The 18963-nt window shown below is 59.8% G+C and overlaps 1 long non-coding RNA gene across 1 annotated transcript; it reads right to left on the reverse strand.

Annotated features, from left to right (window-relative positions):
- Window positions 1-249: 249 nt before the first annotated feature.
- LOC116657784 lies at window positions 250-18691 on the reverse strand. Its single transcript, XR_004312917.1, has 3 exons — window positions 18682-18691; window positions 9638-9641; window positions 250-388 (listed from the first exon to the last, which is right to left on the reverse strand). It is a non-coding gene; the product is annotated as an uncharacterized LOC116657784 (long non-coding RNA).
- Between the last annotated feature and the right edge of the window lie 272 nt (window positions 18692-18963).

Here is an 18963-nt window from a genome sequence, read left to right on the forward strand (position 1 = left end):
TCACGCGTTAGGGGCAGGCGTCAGAGCCCCGTGGAGGACAGCCAACTCGCAGGAGGACAGGCGACGGGCCTGGCTGTTGGCAGGGCCATGGCAGCCGTCCGGCCCTACCTCGGCCTGGAGAGGGCCGGGCCCTGTGCCCACCAGTCCCCTGTGCGCCGAGCTGGTCTGGCCTGCCGTCCGCGGTGCTGGGACCCAGCCAGGACTCAGCTCTGGGCCTGGCGGCACTCTCCAAGGTGCTGAAGATACCACGTTCCGATCTCGGAGAGCTTGGAGCAGCCTTGACAAACACCAGCTGGACTGGGCCTTGCTTTAACACATCGTGAGTTAGGGTTCTGCCTGTGTGTCTTTGGGAACGTGTCTTTTTATTAACCTTGGTCAGACCTTGAGTCTTCCCGCCACATTCCTTGATCTGATCCCTCCTCCCCTCCCCCTTCCTTCCTCCTCTCTTCCCTCCCTCCTCCCCTCCCCCTCTCCCCACAGCAATTCCCCAAAGAGACAGAGAAGGACACACTTCCTCTTCTTGGTCCCTTTAGAAAGTAATTTGGAAATGTTCAAGTTTCTCCTAACCCTGAGGGTTGGGGCTCAGGCAGATCGGCAGAGTCTTCTCAAGGTCCCCTCAGTCCTGTCCCCTGCAGAACCCAAGTGCAGGGGAGGGTGGTGAGAACCAGAGCCCCTTCTCTGGGGAGGGGGCAGCATTCTGTCAAGAAAGCAGGGGCTGTCCTGTCACCTTTGCAGTGGCAGGTGGGGAAGCTAGTGGATAAGAGAGGGACGGTGTGGAGAGGCCCCAGTGGTGTTTTCTGAGGCGTGTGTGGTGGTGGGGGCACACAGCATGGAAGCCTTTGGCTTCCCCTTGGGCCAGACCACCATAGATGAGCCCCCAGGGCCTGTGCTGACGCAGGCAACACTGATGCAGTACCAGACAAGCAGGACGGAGCATTCTCTCTCGCAGAGTGCCGGGGGGGCTCCCCCACCGGCCCCTGCACGAGGGGTTAGGACTCAGGGCCCCACAGGGGCCGGAAACATCACCAGGGCAGACCCTGGGGATCTGGAATCTGGAACTGACACCCGCTGGCCTGCAGCCAAGAGGGCCCTGTAACAACATGGGCTGTTACTGAGTTTGGGGTGAAGCTCCTATTTTTCATAAAACAGTGCTGTTGACACATTTGGATCTTGGTGCCCTTACACTGAGAGACTGTGGCACACAGGTGCATGCAGCAGGTCCAGACCCTGGGCTGGGCCCCGGGGAGGACTCCTGGGAGGCTCCAGATTACCCCTATGTGGGCTGGTCAGCCGAGCTGCTGGGCAGCTGGCTCTGTGTCACCCCCCTCCACCGCCCCTCCCCCCTTCTCCATCCCGTATCTCCCATCTTGGCTGCCGTTGAGCAAGAGAGCTCCTGCATCCATCCCTGCCTCCTTGCCCCAGCTCCCCTCCCTGCAAGCCCACCATCCTCATGTGCTGTCCCTGTCCAGCTCCAAGCCCTTCACAGCAGTACTGGGCTGGACAGATGCCTGGGCTGGGACATCACTGTAGGGAGAGGTAGACTGAGTCAGAGCCTGGCTGAGCCTGAGCAAAACCATGATTTGCCCCCAAGTTCCGTTTCCCTATGGAATGATCCCAGGAGAGTGCTGGCTCTGCCACGAGGGGGACCGGTGCAGGTGTGTCCGGGACAGGTGTGGGCACTGGACCTCAGAACGCAAGTCGTTTCCTTCTGCTGAGGCCCCGCCCACACCAAGGCCCCACCCCCTCCCACCCTCACCTCTTCCTGGCCCCGCCCCTTCCTGTTCTGTAGGCCCACTGCACTCCCATCTCACCACCGTTGGTCAGCACAGACCTGGCCCCTCCACGCTTGTGCCGGGTGTGTCCACTGTCCCGCCGGGACCATCACGCAGGCATCCCTGGGCTACACTCATCCTGGAGCATTTCATCCAAGCAGCAAAGGCTGGTGTGCCCGTCTCCAGGGAGGCCCGGGTTGGAGGCTGGTCCCGGACCTGTGGAGCAGGGTCCACAACATCCCTGATCCCTGACCCTGTGGGGGCCGACCTGTGCCCACCGACGCTCTCCCACCACCAGCCCTGCTGGTTGGACCTGATGCAGTCCGGGGTGGCTTGCTACAAGTGCTCTGCCCGAGCGGGTGGGTTGGGGGTCCCGGCTGCCCTTCCAGCCCGGGGGCCTCAGAGGGAGGAGGAAGGGGAAGCCCCAGAGGAGAGGGAGGGGCAGCCCTGGGGAGCAGGGCCCCCAAAGGGAGAGAGAAGGAGGCCAGTCAGCAGCAGAAGAGAAGCAAAGGCTGAGTTAGGAGACCTGGACCGGACCAGGAGTGAGCCAGTCTGGAGGAAGTGGGGCTGAGAGCCAGCGCAGGGCCCTGGGGCTGGGAGAGGGGCCACCGGTTTCCGAGAGGCCGGGGCAGGCAGGAAGCAGCCGTTTCACTCCGCTCTCCAGAGGCCAGGCCCAGCCCAGGATACTGCAGCCCGGGCGGTGCTGGGAGGGGCCCCGTGGAGCAGCACCTTCAGGGGCTCCACCAGGAGGGGCCTGGGCACCGGGGGGCTGCAAGACCCCAGGACACAGGCCCACCAGGCGTGAGGACAAGTGGAGGCGGGTGAGGGCCCTGCCACTGGCTCCCGTGCGCGCATGCATGCTGGGGGCGGGGCGGTGCTCACACAGTGGCTGGAGGGGCCTGTGAGGTGGGGGGGGACTGGGGTTAAATGAGGTCAAAATGAGGTTGGTTTAGGGAAGTAGCATGGTTCCTGGTCACCCTGCTGCTCAGGGTTGGGGGGATTCGACAGATGGTGTTCGCCCTGTCCCCAGAAACGCAGCTGCTGGTCAGCAGAGAGGAGCGCGGACACCACAGCACCTGGGAAGGCAGGGAGGGGGCCCTGCCCAGGTGGGCTGAGACGGGGTGCAGACCCCGTGCTGGGCTGGGCCTGAGGATCACCAGGCAGAGGGACAGCCTGCAGGAAGTGCCTGACCCCACGATCCTTTCCACAAACTTACAAACCAGCCAGGAATTAATTCAGGTGCTGCAATTTCTCCGATAAACGTCAAAATATGTAAATATCGAGCCCTTTTCCTTCAGCCACTAAAACAAATGGAAAACACATTTATTAGCATAGAGATGAGTTTAATCAAATCAGCCCAAGTACAAATTAGCCACAGGGAATGTAATGAGCTGGGAATTAATTAGCAGCATAATGATAATACCGTTGCCTGCTGATTACCTCGGGCCACGCCGCTCTCCCGGAGGCTGACGTGGGGCTCCCGGCAGCTGATCTTTTCCTTTGCAAGAGGCTCTGAGCAGTGACCATCAGACAGTTCGTCAGCCCCCGGGAGCCGGGAGGAGCGGCTATGCGGGCGGGCATGCGGGCGTCTCCGGGGCAGGGGGCAAGCCCACAAAATCTGGGGGAGCCCGGCTTGCTCTCCCTAGCTGCTTAGGGAGCCACTTCTGCTGGGGGTCCAGGGATGGGGAGCTGAGACCCTTGGACAGCATGGGGCATTGTGGCTTCAGGGAGGCTCAGGAAGGGCCCCTCCCAACCAGGGCCAGCTCCAACGCAGCTCTCCTGGAAAGGGCTGAGAGGGCCTGGCCCTGGGGTGGCTCGGCCTGGGGGCTGCCCTGCCCTGGGGAACCTCCCAGGGGAGAGGCCCCTGCCGCCCAGTCCCAGCTGAGTCTGGGACTTGGTGGTATACTGTCCCCATCTGAACTAGGGGTGTCTTAGGGTCCCAAATAACTCCACATGCAATTCAAGTTTTGGGGGGAGGCTCAGGCCTCTGGCTTCCTGCACGGGAGGGAGGCCCCCAAACCAGCCACATCATTTCCAGGTTAGAGAGTGGACATCTCGGGGTTTGCGGAGTTGTGGCTGGTATTTGAGGTCACCTAGCTCAAACCGAAATAAAAGCACTGTGTTTCATATTTGCACCACTGGCAAAAGCATTGTGGGCGGTTTGAAGTCAGAGCTCATCCTGCCTGGGCCGATCATGGGCCAATCCTTTTTCCAAGGGTTTCACCTGGGGGATGATGGAGAGGACTGATTGATCAGAGAAAGCACTGAATGTCAATTAGCGGGCTGACCACTAAAGTCCACGCCTGCAAGTGTCCAGCGCCAGGTCAGGGACAGCCCACTTGGCGTAGCCCGGAGACACCCGTTCCGTATTCACGCCCCGAACAATGGCCACATCACATTTTCTCAATTTACAAGCCCGAACAACATGTTTCTAACATCACCTCTGCCCGCAGCCAGGCCGCTGGACGCCGAATGTGCTGTGTCACCTGCTTGGGCCTCGACGTCCACAATCGGCAGGGCTGCAGGGGAGGCTGCCACGCGCCGGGTCAGTCCCTGGCCTGGTGCCTCCCCGGGCCTGTTGGTAACGCAGCAGACATGGCTCAGACCCGCCAGCAGCAACCTGTCCCGTCACGTGTGCACACTGTCCCGAGTGGCTGCCGAGGCCGCCCAGGTTCATGTCCTCTTCCCACGGCTCTCTCACCCCAGGCGCAGGGGGTGTTTGGGAAAGTTGCCCTCTAGTCAGTGCATCCCAGAGGGTAGAATCCTGCCCTTCTAGCCACAAAGTAGACACAGCCACTGCCTCCAGGGAGCTCATGTAGCAGGGAAGACAGACACATAGACGCAAACTCCTGAGCGGCGCCAGCAGCTCGAGGAGCAGTGAGGCCAGGTGAGGACCAGGCAGAGGGCAGGGGGCCCCCTAGCTGGGGAGAGGGAGGCCCGGGCCAGGCGGCATCTGAGCGGAGACCTAAGGGTGGAGAAGGAAAAGTCACGAGAGATTTGGGGGAAGAAACTGTCCCTGGAAGGTAGCTGCACATGCCAAGGTCCTGAGGCAGGGCTGAGAGGAGACGCAGAGAGGAGAGGGGCCGGGCGACGTGGGGCCCGAGCCACAGAGCCCTGTGGAGTTTGCTCCAAATTGACAGGACCCTGCTGGAGGCCTCTGGGCAGAGCAGGGGTAAAAAGGCCCATTTGTCCACTTTCCGGAGAGTAGACCAAAGGCTGGAAGCCCGATGGGAGCTTGGCAGCAGGTGAGCAGCGAGGCTGGCCTGGACCACACAGTGGAGGTGGAGCTGAGGCCTGGCAGGGTGCTCCTCGGCTTTGGAAGGATTTGCTGATCCTTGAGGTTTGAGGGGAAATGGAGGGCCGGCTTTGACTGTGGGGTTTTGGATGCTGTACAGTGTCCAGGTGCGGCTCCAAGAACCCGCATCCTGCCCTGGGCGATCTGCAGGGGAGGTTTGAGGAAGGAGCCTGAGGCCGTCCAGGGTTAGCAGGTCAGGGAAGTGGGGAGAAGGGGGCCGGGGAGGGTCACAGAGAGCAGGGGCCTCGGGGCTGCTGGCAGCTCTCAGCTAAGTCTCTCTCCCAGGGTTGCCCCTCTCCAGGGTCAGCCTGAATCTGATGACTTTTCAGCCTGGGGGCTGGGACAACCCCAAAGACTGTCAGGTTCCAGAGATCCCCGTGGGGTGACAGAGGCCTCTGTGGGGACTGCACTGCCCCCCGACTTCTTGCTTGCTCCGTCCTGCCCCCCACAGGCTGGTGCTAAGAGGCCCCTGTACTGGCCTGGACAGTGACCCCCCCAGACCGGTGTCCCTCCTCGAACATCGGAGTGTACCCTTCAGGGGAGTATGGCTGTTGCAGAGGTAAGTAGTTAAGATGAGGTCACACTGGAGTGGGGTGGACCCTTCATCCAATGACCAGTGTCCTCGTGGGAAGAGGAGAGAGACAGGCACACAGAGAGGAGGAGCCGTGGGATGACAGAGGCCCAGATGCGGTGACACACCTACAAGCCCAGGACCCCAGGACGGCGGGCCCCACCCGACAGACCCTCCCGCAGAACCTCCAGAGGAACCGACCCTGTGGCCCCTGATCTCAGCGTTTGGCCCCCAGAACTGGTTGAGGATCAAGTGCCCCTTGTCTAAGCCCCAGGCCGTGGTGCCAGGAGACTGAGGCCGACCCCAGGCAGCCTCTGGCAGCAAAGCTCCGTCTCAGCACCCAGGCTGGGCCAACCTCAGAGCAAAGGCGGACAGTCAGCCCCGAGGCTGACAGAAGAGGAGCCCGGAGAGACAGATGGCAGGTGGCAGCCAGAGCGAGCATGAGGTGGCAGGGTGGGGATACTGTGTCCTCCTGGGTGACGAAAGGAGAGGGTTGCCGCCCCCCAAGCGGGGGACCTGGGCTCAGAGCACCGCGCTCCTGGGTGCGGCTGCAGGAAGGCCGAGGGTGGGGTGCAGATGTGGTCCCGGGAGCAGGTGCAGCCCCTTCACCCCAACTCTGGGGCAGGCACCCCACAAGGGAGAGACGGGAAGTGTCACGTGAACTTGACCTTCAGGCTCCCAGTGCTTTACCCGGACCCCCTCCTCTGCTTGGTCCAGGAGTACATGGGGACAGACTGGACGGAGGCCACGAGGAACGGAAGGGCAGCGTCAAGGCACGTCTGCGCCTGCCCTTACCCCCAGGTGTCCATGTGCAAGGCTGCTCGAGCGGCCACTGTGGCTAAAACCTGGATTCTGGGTGAGACCCTTGGTGAAGGGCAGGCAGCTCCACCATATTCCGGCTCAGGTCCCCGTCCCCAGGGCCACTCTCCCACTGGAGTGTCCACAGGCTGGATTCTGGGGCCTCTGAGGGGGCAGAGGATCTGGGGCCTGTGCTAAAGCTGTGGCAGGTGCCCCCTCCCCCCACCCCAGCAGCGTGTCCCCTGCTCCCCTGTTCTCAGCTGGCAAAGCCCCTTGAGGCTGTCAGCAAAGGGGCCAGGCCGGGGTCTGGGTTCCTGTGTGGTGTGTGGCCCTGCCGCCACGCCATGGACACTGAAACAGCCCCACCACCCGTGCCCGCCTCGGGTGGCACCTAGTCTCCTGTCCCCGCGGCCTCTGACGACTCCGCTTCCGCACCGCGACACCACGGTCGCCGGCTGCCCTGCGCCCCCAGCTGAGGGGCCCGTCATCTGGAGACGCCTGTTTCTTCCGAGCCAGGGCTTTAGGGCTCTGAGGACTAGACGCTGTCGCCCGGCCTTCCCTGCAGCAGGCTCTGTCTGGGCTGTATGGAAGCTTCGCTAATAAACCCTTCAAAGCACATGCTAATGGTGCCTGTTGCATTCTTTCATTGTCGTTCGTATCATTAAGGACGGGCTTCCCCTTGGAATCTCAGGGCCTCCTAGGCTCCGTCAGCCTTGAGTGTGTCCCTGTGTCCCTGCGTCCCTGTGTGTACCTGTGCAGCTCCATGTCTCTCTGTCCCCCGTGAGCGCCTGTATTTCTGCCTCAGGTAGATGTGTGTGTTCCAGCTGCACAGAACCACACCTGCCTTCTCAGAACAGGAAGAGACGCCCTGGCCTGTGGGCGCCCAAGGCGGGATTGCAGAGGTCTCTGAGCTTGGCGCCAGTGGAAACACAGGAGGGAAATGACCCCTGGCGGTCCAGCCTGTGATCTGCATTGAGTCTGCTACAGGCGGGTCACTACTCTTGGCCGGGGAGCTCGGGGTGGGGTGTGGTGTCCGTCATCGCCTGCTGCTTGGAAGGAGGCGGGTGGGGGCGTGTCGTGGGGGGACGGGCCTTCAGGAGAGGCCGCTCCCTCCCTCCAGGAGGCTCGCTGGTTGGGGGCAGCCCCGCCTCGCACCCCCCACCTAGGGCACAGGCCACCTTTGTTCACAGCTGCAGGTCCCTGCGGGGTGATTTCTTCCCAGCTCTGCTCCCGGTTAGACCAGATCCGTCTGGGCCAGGCTCAGGGAGCCGCAGGCTGCCCCCATCTGCTGAGTCTCCCCCACAGGGGAGGAGCCCTGGGGGTCAGGCAGCCCCTCCGAGGGAGACAGGGAGATGGGCAGACGCACCACGTGGGGGTCTCAGGCCATGTTCCCGGCTTGTGGGGCTCACCCAGAGAGTGCGTGTCTGCGTGTATTTATTCTCATTTATAGGGAATCCAGGGGAGGGGCAGAGGTGGGATGCAGACAGCGGGCAGCTGAAAGGGGAGGGGTTGAAGTTCAAACTGAAAGCAGGGTGAGCCCTGAAAGGTGGAGAATGGTAATCAGTGAGGGAACCACGGGGAGGGGGGGTGCAATGGTGGGGATGGAGCGAGGTGGGGGATGGAGGGGTGTCCAGGATGGCTGTGGATTCAGTCTCTCAGGCACAACTCAGCACCACCTCCGATTGATGATGGGTCAGAAGGGGTGACGTAGCTGAGACTTTGGGGCACAGGGGTATGGCAGGGAACAGACCCTGCTCAGGGAGGGTCCCGGGCTGCTGCAGCCCACTCACTCCTTACCAGAAAGCGGCTGCACTGGCCTTCAGGTAGGCAGAAACAGGTGCCAAGGGCCAGGCACGTTCCAGTAGATGAATGTTCAGTATCCAGACTTGTGTCCGCACGAGATGTGATTCTGGGCGTGCACACATCTTTCAAAGAGGGTGCCTGCCTGTTCTAAAACTCACACACGGTGAGTGTGGGGTCTTCCCCGTGGACACCCGTTTGGGCAAGCTGCTGCCTTCACCAATGCCTTCTCTCCCCAGCAGGCGGGTGGGGCAGCACCCACTTCTCCCTGTTCCCATCGGCTGCACGTGGAGGAGGAGGACCCAGACAGGGAGCTGTCTATTTCTGGGGTGGAGCCATCACCCAGGGGAGCTGTGCCCCCCACACCTGAGGTGCATGGCCCGGTGCCTCTGCAGTGCCCACACTTGCTCAGGGCCGGGGGGGAGGCACAGGTGCTCAAGTTGAAAAAAGCCCGCCTGTTGCATGTTCCCTTTGCAAAGTCCCCGTGCCTGGGGCCTCAGCCCTGGAGTAAGAAATGGTTTGCAAAAGTGCACCTGGGCCCTCCAGGGCTGACCCGGCCAGAGCCTCCTGGCCTGGGCAGAGGCAAGCAGAGAACCTTGGAAGGCGGGCCTCCTCCCAGGGAAGCACACCCTGCAGCCCCCGAGGCCGCCGCGCAGCACTCGACACCCCCCACCCAGCAGGTCTGTGCTGACTGTGTTAACCTCACCTGCACCTGAGAACAGAGGAGGTTGGGAACCCCCAGAAGGTGCCCCGTCCAGTCTCAGCTTCCTCACCTACACGCAGGGTGGTCCCTGCCCCTCCCTCACAAGCCCCAGTGAGAAGGAAAACCCAGCCTGGGGAAAGCTCCAAGCAGGGACACCGTGGTTCCTGCTACCGCAACGGTGTTCCCGGGATCCTGGGCTCCAGGTGTGAGTCTAACAGGTGGGAGGCTGTTGCCTGGTGGGGCCGAGGACACTGTCGGGCCACGCTGGGCTGGGCGGGTGATGTCAGCAGGGCACCCGGGGAGCAGCTCGTCAGGGACGGGGACCCGGGCACTAGCCGGCCTGTAAACACCAGCACGCTCTGTGCAGGTAATTGACTAGTAACTGTCGTGTAACTGCAGGGTAATCACATGGTTATTTTTGCTTTGCAAATTAAGTGTTACTATGAGAGTGAACAATTATGCAGGGTAATTATACAGCGGTTCACACGCAAGGCCGGGAGCAATCATCAGATGATCCACAGGATGTGAAGCTGTGGCACAGACACGGAGTCGTCACCACGTAACTGTACACTGGAGGGAGGCTCGGCTGCGCCCACGGGGTACCTCCCGCTGCGCCCGGTCCCCACCTCCCACGCACAGCCAGGCCCCACGAGCAACACCGTTTACCTGAGATGTCCCCAGACCTCGGACCCATGGACTCGGCTTGACATGACCAGTTTTCCAGGAAAGTTGTTCTCTTCCTAATTCCATGGGGTTTCGGCAGAGCCACCGCCGGCCGAGGAGACGGCGCAGAAAGGCAGGAACGGGACAAGGAGCCGGCCTCTCGCCGTTTGCCTGGTGCCCCTCCGCAACTGGGCCCCCAAGAGACCCCAGGCAGGTGCAGCGACGACCCTGACTCAGGGCCCCCAGCTCTCTCCTGTGTCCTCAGCAACCAGGCTGCTCACCAATTAAACTCGGAGCAGGGAGAGGTGGGCTGCCAACTTGGGGTCACTCAGCACCGCAGCAACTAAAAGGCATGTTTCAGAGTCACACCCTGTAATTCAGTCACAATGAAAAGGGCAGGGAGAAAAGGTCAATATTGTTCTTAATTAGACTAACTGCTTCCTTTCTGCCGGGGACACGTGCGAGCGGCAGTTTAGCAGGGGGAGGAAAAGGCTGGGAGAGGCAGCCCTGGGCAGGTGACAGAGCGGGAGGGAGCTCTGGAAACACACGTGCAGAGGGTCCAATCTGGCCCACCTGGGGCGACTGAGCCGCTTGGAGGGGCGCAGACCTCTAGTCAGCCAGGTGAGCCTGGGCAGGGACATCGCCGGTGCTGGTGCGGTGCAGGGTGGGGGGCCTCCGGGATGCGAGGGCTGGGGGCTGGAGGAGATGAGGGGCGGGAGAGCCACCCCTCCCGGTACCCCCTCCAGGGAGGAGCAGGGCAGAGCTGGGGGAGGGATGCCCGCTTCTGGCCCCTCCCCCTCCCCCACGGAGGCCCCTCCCCCTCCCCACGGACACACCTGGCCCTTTACTGGGTGGGCTGGGTTGGCTCCCTTCTCTGAGCGACCCATTCAAGGCGGCTTCCTCAGGCTTGGGACTGCCATTTGTTCCCTCCTGAGAGACTGGGATCCTGTCTCATCTTTCTGTGACCAGCCTGGATGGATGGGGGAGTTGCTAAAGCTGGACTTTGGCTGCAGTGGGTGTTGGGGTGAGGCCAAGGACCCCCACATAGGGAGGGCATCAGAGGAAGGAGGGAGGGGTCAGAGAGGGCTGGCAGGGGTGGGGGCTGTCCACAGTGTCTCAGCCAGGGAGCAGCTCCCCTCCTCTCCTGACCCAGGGACCACCCTCAGGGGTCCACGCACACCCTCTCCCAGAGCCAAACTCTGAGGGTCACTGGACCCGGCCCAGCCCCCCACGGCCCCCCAGTGAAGAGTAGGGTCCCTTGGCCTTAGAGACTCTCCATGGACAGGGCGGGGGCTCCTCCCACACCCACCAGCAGAGGAGGCCCCCACCTGCCTCCCCCAGGGGGGCCGTGGCACTCAGACTCTGAAAGCGTATTTGTTAAATGCAGCATATAGCTCATGATTAGATTTTAATTTCAATACACTTTGTTAAAAATAGATCGCTCTCACCAAGAGTGGGGCTGAAGGAAGGCTTTAAACGGCTCATCTTTGGAATATTAATAGCATGGAAAGTGTTATTAGAATAATTTTTCATCATGAATAATAAATTAATAGAATAATTTGGTGGTGCCATGTGACCCCCGGGTAAGGGTGGGCTTTGTGTCGGCGGAGTGGGGAGGCGGGTTTGGGGTGTGGATGGAGGATGGAGCTGCCGGGGCTGAGGAGGCGCCAGACATTAACCGGGCGAGGTGTCTGCAGGGATGGGGGACTCCCAGACGCATCTGGGTGGAGGACAGGGGCTTGGGACCAGTCCTGCAGAATTTCTGAGCTGAAAGGTCCTGGATTACAGATCAGCTTAGCCAGTTCCTTACTCCAACAAAAAAAGCTGGAAAAAGTCCACAGTCTGAGAGCCCCAATAAAGCCCCATCCTGTTGGGGAGAGCGTGTGCACTTTTTACTCTTTTGGCCCCCCTACAACTTTCTCTAATGCTTTTTTTCTCCTTGGCAAACATCAGGCATTTTCAAGTCATCAAAAACCTGGAAAAATTGTTTGATGGAGCACAGGGGGCTAATTAAAGAGTAAGGGGATGTCTTTGGGGCCCCAAGGGTCTCCTCGGCCCTCTGTGATGCTCAGACCCCCGAGGTCACACCCGCTTCCTCACCTGCCTGTGGTGGGAACTGCCCACAGGAACCCCACAGTGTCAGGTCGCAGGTACAAGCATGCAGGGTTGTCCTGCTGGCCAGAGTCAAGGACAGAGACTCTTGCTGGCTCTGCTCGGGTGAGGTGTCCCCTCCTGGCCAGTCAGCTGTGGCCGAGGCAGATGGAGATGTGGGGCTGACCTTGCAGATGGAGGTGTGGTGTGGGATTGACCTTGAAGGTGGAGGTACCACCTGCACCTGGAGTGTCCAGACAGATACTTGTCTGTCTTCTAGCTGCTGTGAGTGAGAGCGAGGCTAGCAGGACCCTCGGGAGGGTTTTGGGGAGGATGCCTTATTGGGGGCTTCCTGGAAAGGCTGGCCTGAGGACAGGGACTACTGGTCCTGCCCTGGGAGTAGCTATGCCCTGAGCACCAGGTTGTGGCTTCCTCGGGGCCATCCTGGGAGTCACAAGGGGAGCTCAGGCCTGTAGATCTGAGAGGCAGGACCTCGGGTGGGCAGGGCAAGCTTGGCCGTTGGGGGAGGGGCCAGGATACCAGGGCGCCACACCTGCTGAATAAGCCGAAGGTGGGGCATGGCTCCCGTGGGCCGTGTGGGTGGAAGGCAGAGTTGTAACCCCTGGCCCACTGTTTCCATGGATGCCCCTCCAAGCACTGTCCCCAGACTGGCCAACCAAGGCATCTCAGGCTGGACGTTTGACAATTTCTTTGGCACAGTCTCAGGTGTACACGCCCCAGTGTGAGTGTGTGAGTGTGCATGTATGTGAACTAGAGTGCGCATGTGCGTGCTCGTGAACACACACGTGTGTCCTGCTGACAGCCGCTGTCCCTCAGACCACTCGGCCCCCCTCAGTCTGGGGCTCCGACCATGCATCTCTGTGGGAGCCCCGCCTCCACCGCATCCGGGAGCCACAGTCACCCACGAGGACACGCACGCGCCGCCCGGGGCTGCTATCCTCTCTGTCCTTTCTCCGGTGTCTTCCCAGCAGCTGACAATTAACGTTCGAAGGAACATGAAACAGAGGAGAAATTACAGCAATTCATCAACCGAAATGATAGGGATAGACATGTGTCGGCAGTGGAAACAGTTTCTAACAAAATTAAAGTATTTAGAGACTTTCCTCAAATTTCAAGTTATGCAAATCCCATCTTCCGTGTGGCTGCTCTGCTGCGGCTCTACCTGCAGGATTACCCAGAAGCGCCACACGCGCTGTCGTGACTGGGTCCCTCCCGCCCCGCCGCCACTCCCCCTCTGTCCAGCTCGAGAAGGTCACAGAGGCCTGGCCCGGGAACCAGGCAGGCCCGTGCTCAAGGAGGACCCTGGGCCTCGGAGACCCGCAGAGCTGCACAAACTGTCCGGACGGAAGCAGGCATTCATCCTGGTCACTGTCCCTGCTACGTGTTCTTCAATGGCACAGTGACCATCGGCCAGAAGGGACATGACTGGGACACGTGGCCACCCCCTGGCACTGTGGCCAGGGCAAGTCTAGGGCGGCTGCGAGCAGAGCCCAGACGGGTCCAGATTCTAGCTATGAGCCAGGGACCCCAGAGCTGGGCTTCTCTGGCTCAATGTACCCCAAAGTCCCCTGGAGCCCGCGTTGAAGTGCAGATTCCAATGCAGAAGTTCCAGTTCTGCATTTCTAGCTGGCTCCCAGGTGACGTGGCAGGAATGCCGAGAGGTGGTCGGGGACTGGGAGCCTCAGGGCCTGGGGCCCACACAAACCAGGTGTGCTGTGCACAGCCCAGGCTGCTGCCCACTTGGAGGCGGACGCTGGGATGACCCTGGCCCCCAGGCCTGTGTCGGGTCTCGCATGCCTGGGAGCCAGGCCTGCGGTTGGCTTCTGGACGTTAGCTCTGGGAGGCAGGCGTGGCCCCAGAGCTCTATTCCCATGCCATGGGCACTGCCACTTAATTTCAATGTAATTGATGTCGAATTGGGCACCCAGCCCCCTGTGGAATGCCTGATGAATTCACTGTGATCAACGGTTTTCCAAGCTCAGGACGGTGGCCAATCAGAGCCGCCACTCCTGACAAGGTTAAGCAGGCCAGGGACACCGGCAGAACAAGATGAGGGCAGGGAGGGGCGCCTTGGCCCACACCAGCCCCAGCTTCTTGGCGGCCCCCAACCCACAGACCATGTAATGAAGCTGTGTGCTGCAGGGCAGGGAGTTGGGGAGCCAGTTCCTAGCAAGTAGAAAGATAACGGGAGGAGGTGGAGGAGGGGGTTTGGTGGGCAGGGCTGGGGGCCTGGTGCAGAGGAGGGCAGAGATGGCTCTGTCCCCGCTCCTGCTCCGGATTCCAGGGCTCTGAGCACCTTGCTGCTTGCTGAGACCCCAAACCCTCCACAATAGAGATTCCCAGCCCCGGGGCCCGGGGCAGGGGCCCGCGGAGAGCAGCGGCCCAGGCCACATACTCGGCCAGCTCGCCTGGGCAGACACCCTTGGCCTTAGACAACACAGCGGCTGTGGATGGTGGACCAGTGACTGGGTCACCAGTCCTTCAAAGATGCTGGGTCCACGGCCACATCTTGGTACAGCACATCTCTGCAGGATGGGTCGCTGCACGCTTAGCGCGAGCTCTGCCACTGAGCCGCACCCTCCTCTCTCCTGACGAGCGACCAGGAGGATGCTGAGAGGCAAGGTTTGCCGGCACCCAGCGTTCACAGAGATCTATGACCGAGTGTCAAGGACAGCCTGAGGGTGCTCCTTGTAGGGTGGAGATGACGATGAACATTACAGTTTAGATTTTTAAATAATGCTTGTTAGTTTCAGGTCTATACAATACACGGGCCATGATACACATAACTGGGACCTCCCAAAGTACCTAAGCAGGTTTTCTTAGTGGGTTTCGGGTCCCCTTCCATCTTGTTTCCCTCTCCGAGAGAGGGTGCATGGGCAAACCTTCCCTCTGCTGCTGCCAGATTACCACAGATTTCAGATTAGTGGGAACTAGATTACTGAGATTTCCCTCTAAAAAGGCGACCCCGGGAACTGAAGGGGCCAATGCGTGCTCTGTAGGTATGTCCCCACAGAGGATGCATCGACGCGTCCTGCAGAGATGCACCGTACTGAGATGCTGCTGTGGCTCCAGCATTTCTGAAGCATTTTTGAGGGCTTGGGACTGGCTGCAGACCCCAGGTAGGGGAGGCGGGTTCGGACATTTCTGTGCTAAGGGCAGTCCGGGCCACCATGGCAGCCCAGGCCGAAGTCCTCCAAAGGCCCCCTGCAGCCCCCAGGCCAGGAGCTCGGGGAACGTGCTCCCGCCAGCTGGTGACTCCTGGACTCATGTCTTTGCTATAAACTCGCGGCCTGACTGGGACGTCGCTCCCGGGCAGGGCCTTGTTGGGCCAGGGTCTCAGGCAGCAGCCTCTCCCCAGGACAGGCCTGCAGAGGCCCTCTGCCCTTCACCATATATAAGAACAGACTCACAGTCACAGCTGAAGAGAGACCACAGAAGCCTCAGACATGGAAGTGCTTTATCGACTTCAGAGCAGTGAGCTGAAGAGCGATGCTGCAGCCCAGGTTTTCAACCCGTGGGGCCCAAGATCCTGGGAGGAACTGCTTTGGACTCAAGACGCTCTTGGGGAACCAGGTTGGAGTTTGGGACCCCCAAGGCCTGTCCTCGGTCTCTTGATCTCTTGTTCTGTTCCTGGCCCTCTGCCAACATGCATGGAGGGAACCCAGCCCTGATCGCCCTGACCAAGCGGAGCCAGGCCTGCACACAGCGGAAGTCGGGGGATGCCTCGGGTGCCTCCACCTCGGCACCTCGACGGCTCCTGTCTCTGCCCCTACTGGGGACACCCGCTCCCTCCTCTCCCGTGAAGCTCTGTCCTGCTCTGCGCTGCAGCAGCAACGGCCTTGCTGGTGGGGGGTCCAGGCAGGTTTGGGGGATGGAGGTGCAGAGTAAGGAGGGGACTGGGATGAGGGTGGACATGGGGACAGCAAGCCAGGCCCAGGGCAGCCTGGAGGCCAGGTGGAACTCCGCAAAGGAGAGGACAGACGAGGAAGGGGTCCCCAGAGCAGAGAATATGCAAAGGTGAGACAGCAGGGGGTGAGCCAGAGAACCGGTGAGCTGGGGCTGCAGGAGGGCTGGTGGGCTTTTGTGGCCCTGAGTAACAGCTGTTCCACATCTAGAGATGACTAACCCTGCCGGGGGCACTCCGCTCGGGCTCAGCAGGTCCTGAGCACCCAGGAGGTGGCCTGGAGACCCATTCCCCAGGCGGCGGGACTGAGGCTGCTGTCCCAGAATTCAACCCCCCTGCTCCGACCCCAGCACCTCCTGCTCTGCTCTTCCCCTTGGGGCTTTGCTGGTCAGGAGGAGGCCTGGCCTCTCTGAGGTGGCCCTTCCCCAGGTGAGCCAGGCTCAAGATGGAGCTGAGAGCCCCCAGGCCAGGTGCCCTCCAAGTCCTGGTAGTTCCAGGGAGGCCAGAATCAGGCAGAGCATCAGGGCTTGAGATGCCCCTGCCAGACCACTCCGTGCAGACCTCAGACCGGCTGGGAACGTACAGGTTTCCATCAGAAACGGGGATTGGACAGGGGTGGGGGTCTCACAAACTCTCAGAGTAATTGTCCCAAGTCTCTGCTCCCCTCTGCGTGCAAACAGGCCGTGCCCATCTTTTTTTTGTCCTGTTTTCCCCAAAATGCCCCTGACCTCAGCATGCTCATCACCCTTGTTTCAAATATCCTTTAATAAGTAATTACCTGTGAACTTAAAGCTGCTCTAAAAAATAGTCTTTTTAAAAAAACGATTGATAGATGTGGATTTAGGAGTGTCCATGTCATTAACAAGCTGGCAGGTTTGAGGTGAGTTTCCACATCTCTTTCTAGTAGAATTTTTCTTTCTTTTTGTTGCAGTTAAAGCAAGGTGTCATGATCACCTTTGAGATATTTTTGTTTAGGGTGGCCAGGACTTTCACACTGGAATAATGACACTTTGGAACATGAAATTGCTTCTGAACAAAAGTCAAACTAATGAGGCATGGAGTGTGCCTTTAGGAGTCAGAACAGGAAGAAAATTCAGCAGGCAGCACGAAGCCTCCCCGCTCACTTGCAGCCAGAAGCCGTCGTCACAAGAGCATCTTCGGGGGAATGAAATGGGGCTGGGGCTCCGGGCACTTGTAGCTGCTCCTGGCAGGAAGCGAGGCATGTTGCCCCTCAGACTTGATGCCTGGGACCTGCCTGATGGTTCGGGTCCCCCAGAAACAGATGTAAATGTGCATATGCACAGACACACAGACACACATGCACACAGAGACACACGTGCACACACACATTTGTGTGGAGGGCGATCTTAGGAAATCCAGTCAGGGTGTGGGGACACAGGGAGGGGTGCAGCGGCAATCGGGGAGCCAGCACAGAACACTCTCCTCAGAGGTATCCCCCGAGGGTGGGAGAGCCGCATTGCTCACACCCCGACTCCTCCTGTTGGCTGCCGTGAGGCTGCTCCTGGCCCTCCCTGGCTCTGGAGAGGGGCCTCAAGCAGAGAGACACAGGGAAGGCAGGTGTGCATCAGCTGGAGTGCATGTGGGGGCGGCCAGGGGAGGCGGGTGGAGCCAACTGCGCCTGCTCCACTTAGATTTAAACCAGTTGTGACATTTCACAGCATTTGTAGTTTTCAGAGCACTTTTATGTATATCAAAGCAGCCACTAAGAGAGCAAATGGGGCCTCATTTGTCCTTCAGTAAATGTGAGCTGAGCTCCCAGAAGGTGTGGGGTTGGTGGCCACTGACAGAGCCTGGGTTGAGGAGCAAATGATCGGTTATGGTTTTTACATTATCATGAATTCTCCAAGCAAGACTCCCCAAGCAGATATCCCCAACAGCTGAGAGTGGAGCGTTCAGCCATAATGCTAGGTGGACAAAGCCTCCTCCCCTACACAGGTACACAGGCACAGTGCTCACACACACAGACACACACCACACGCATGCACACGCAAGGTATGTATATAAATGCACACACACATGCAGATGCACAGAGGAGGCAGCTGTGTGGTTAGATGGCTTAGGGATAGACAAAACTGGTCTGGTCCCAAACCTGCTCAAAGACACTCGGACGTCCCCAGGTCTCAGTTTCCTCATCTGTGAAATGGGGGTGGTGGTTCTTACCCAGCCTACGTCTCAAGAAGATGATGAAAAGTCAAATGAGATAACAGATGGGAAGATCAGTTTGAGGGTGAAAGCTCTTTCTAGGCATAAGGACAAGTTACCATAAAAGGTTGCTAATATTGTCCCCTGACCTGTGAGCCAAGGGGAGTTGAGGGTGAAGCAGACCTCAACGCAGGAAGGGGCAGTCAGTCGTGAAGTGACCCCCTGCTTGGGAACACGTGTGCCCAAGGCACCCTCTCCAGGACAAGGTAAGACCTCGACCCCCACCCCAGGCCAAGTCCTGGTCTCCATGGAGGTGCTGGAGGCTTAGACGCAGAGCTCAAGGGCAGCTGGCTGGGGCCCAGTCAGGCTGAAAGCCACGGAAGAGGTAGGAGGACACAGGGGTCCCATTCTCCCTATGTCCCCACCCGCCCTCTTCTCTCCTAACATCTTAAGTCAGTGCTAGAAAAAGGGTGCTAAAACCGAGTGCTCTCTTGCAGGAAGGTCGCATCTGCCACCCCCGGCTCAGTGCCTCCTGCTCAGGGAAACTTCTCGGCACCCACTCCAGACCAGCCGTCCACCCTGCCCTCATCATTCAGCACATATCCTCTTCGTGGCTCTTACAACAGGTGTAGTCACACGTCCATTCACACAATAATCTGTCTGTCCCACTGGACTGTGGGCTCCACGAGGGTGGGAGCCAAACCTGGGTTTTTCCTGCTTGAATCCCCCAAGTAGCCCAGAGCCAGGAGCAGAGCACAATAGCACCCTGACCTTCAGCCTTTTAGTGACTTGCCTCCCATTTCATTAAGTGCAATGAAATGCCGCTGCACACATATTCCCATGGGAAAAAATAATTTGCAAAAAATTTTGGAGTTCTTTGCAATGAAATCTACTGTCCACATGAGCACACCTGTGAGGATGGCTGTGCAGGTCATAGCCAGAGAGCTGAGTAACTGCAGGGTTAAGTCCCCAAGAGACCAAGGTCAGAGATGGCCAAGGGTCTGGTGGGTGGAGTGTGGGGCTTCCGAGTGGCACCATTCAGTACCTCGGACAGCGCCCACCATCGCCGCCCCGGGGCCAGGTTTGCTCTGTTTTCTTGGGGCCTCAGGATTACGGATGATTGCACAAAGCCATGATGGACGTACCCTTTCTGGGGCCAAAGCGTCTGCTTTACTCCTCAAA

The sequence above is a fragment of the Camelus ferus genome, chromosome 19 (genome assembly GCF_009834535.1).
Source record: "Camelus ferus isolate YT-003-E chromosome 19, BCGSAC_Cfer_1.0, whole genome shotgun sequence".
Taxonomy (NCBI): Eukaryota; Metazoa; Chordata; class Mammalia; order Artiodactyla; family Camelidae; genus Camelus; species Camelus ferus.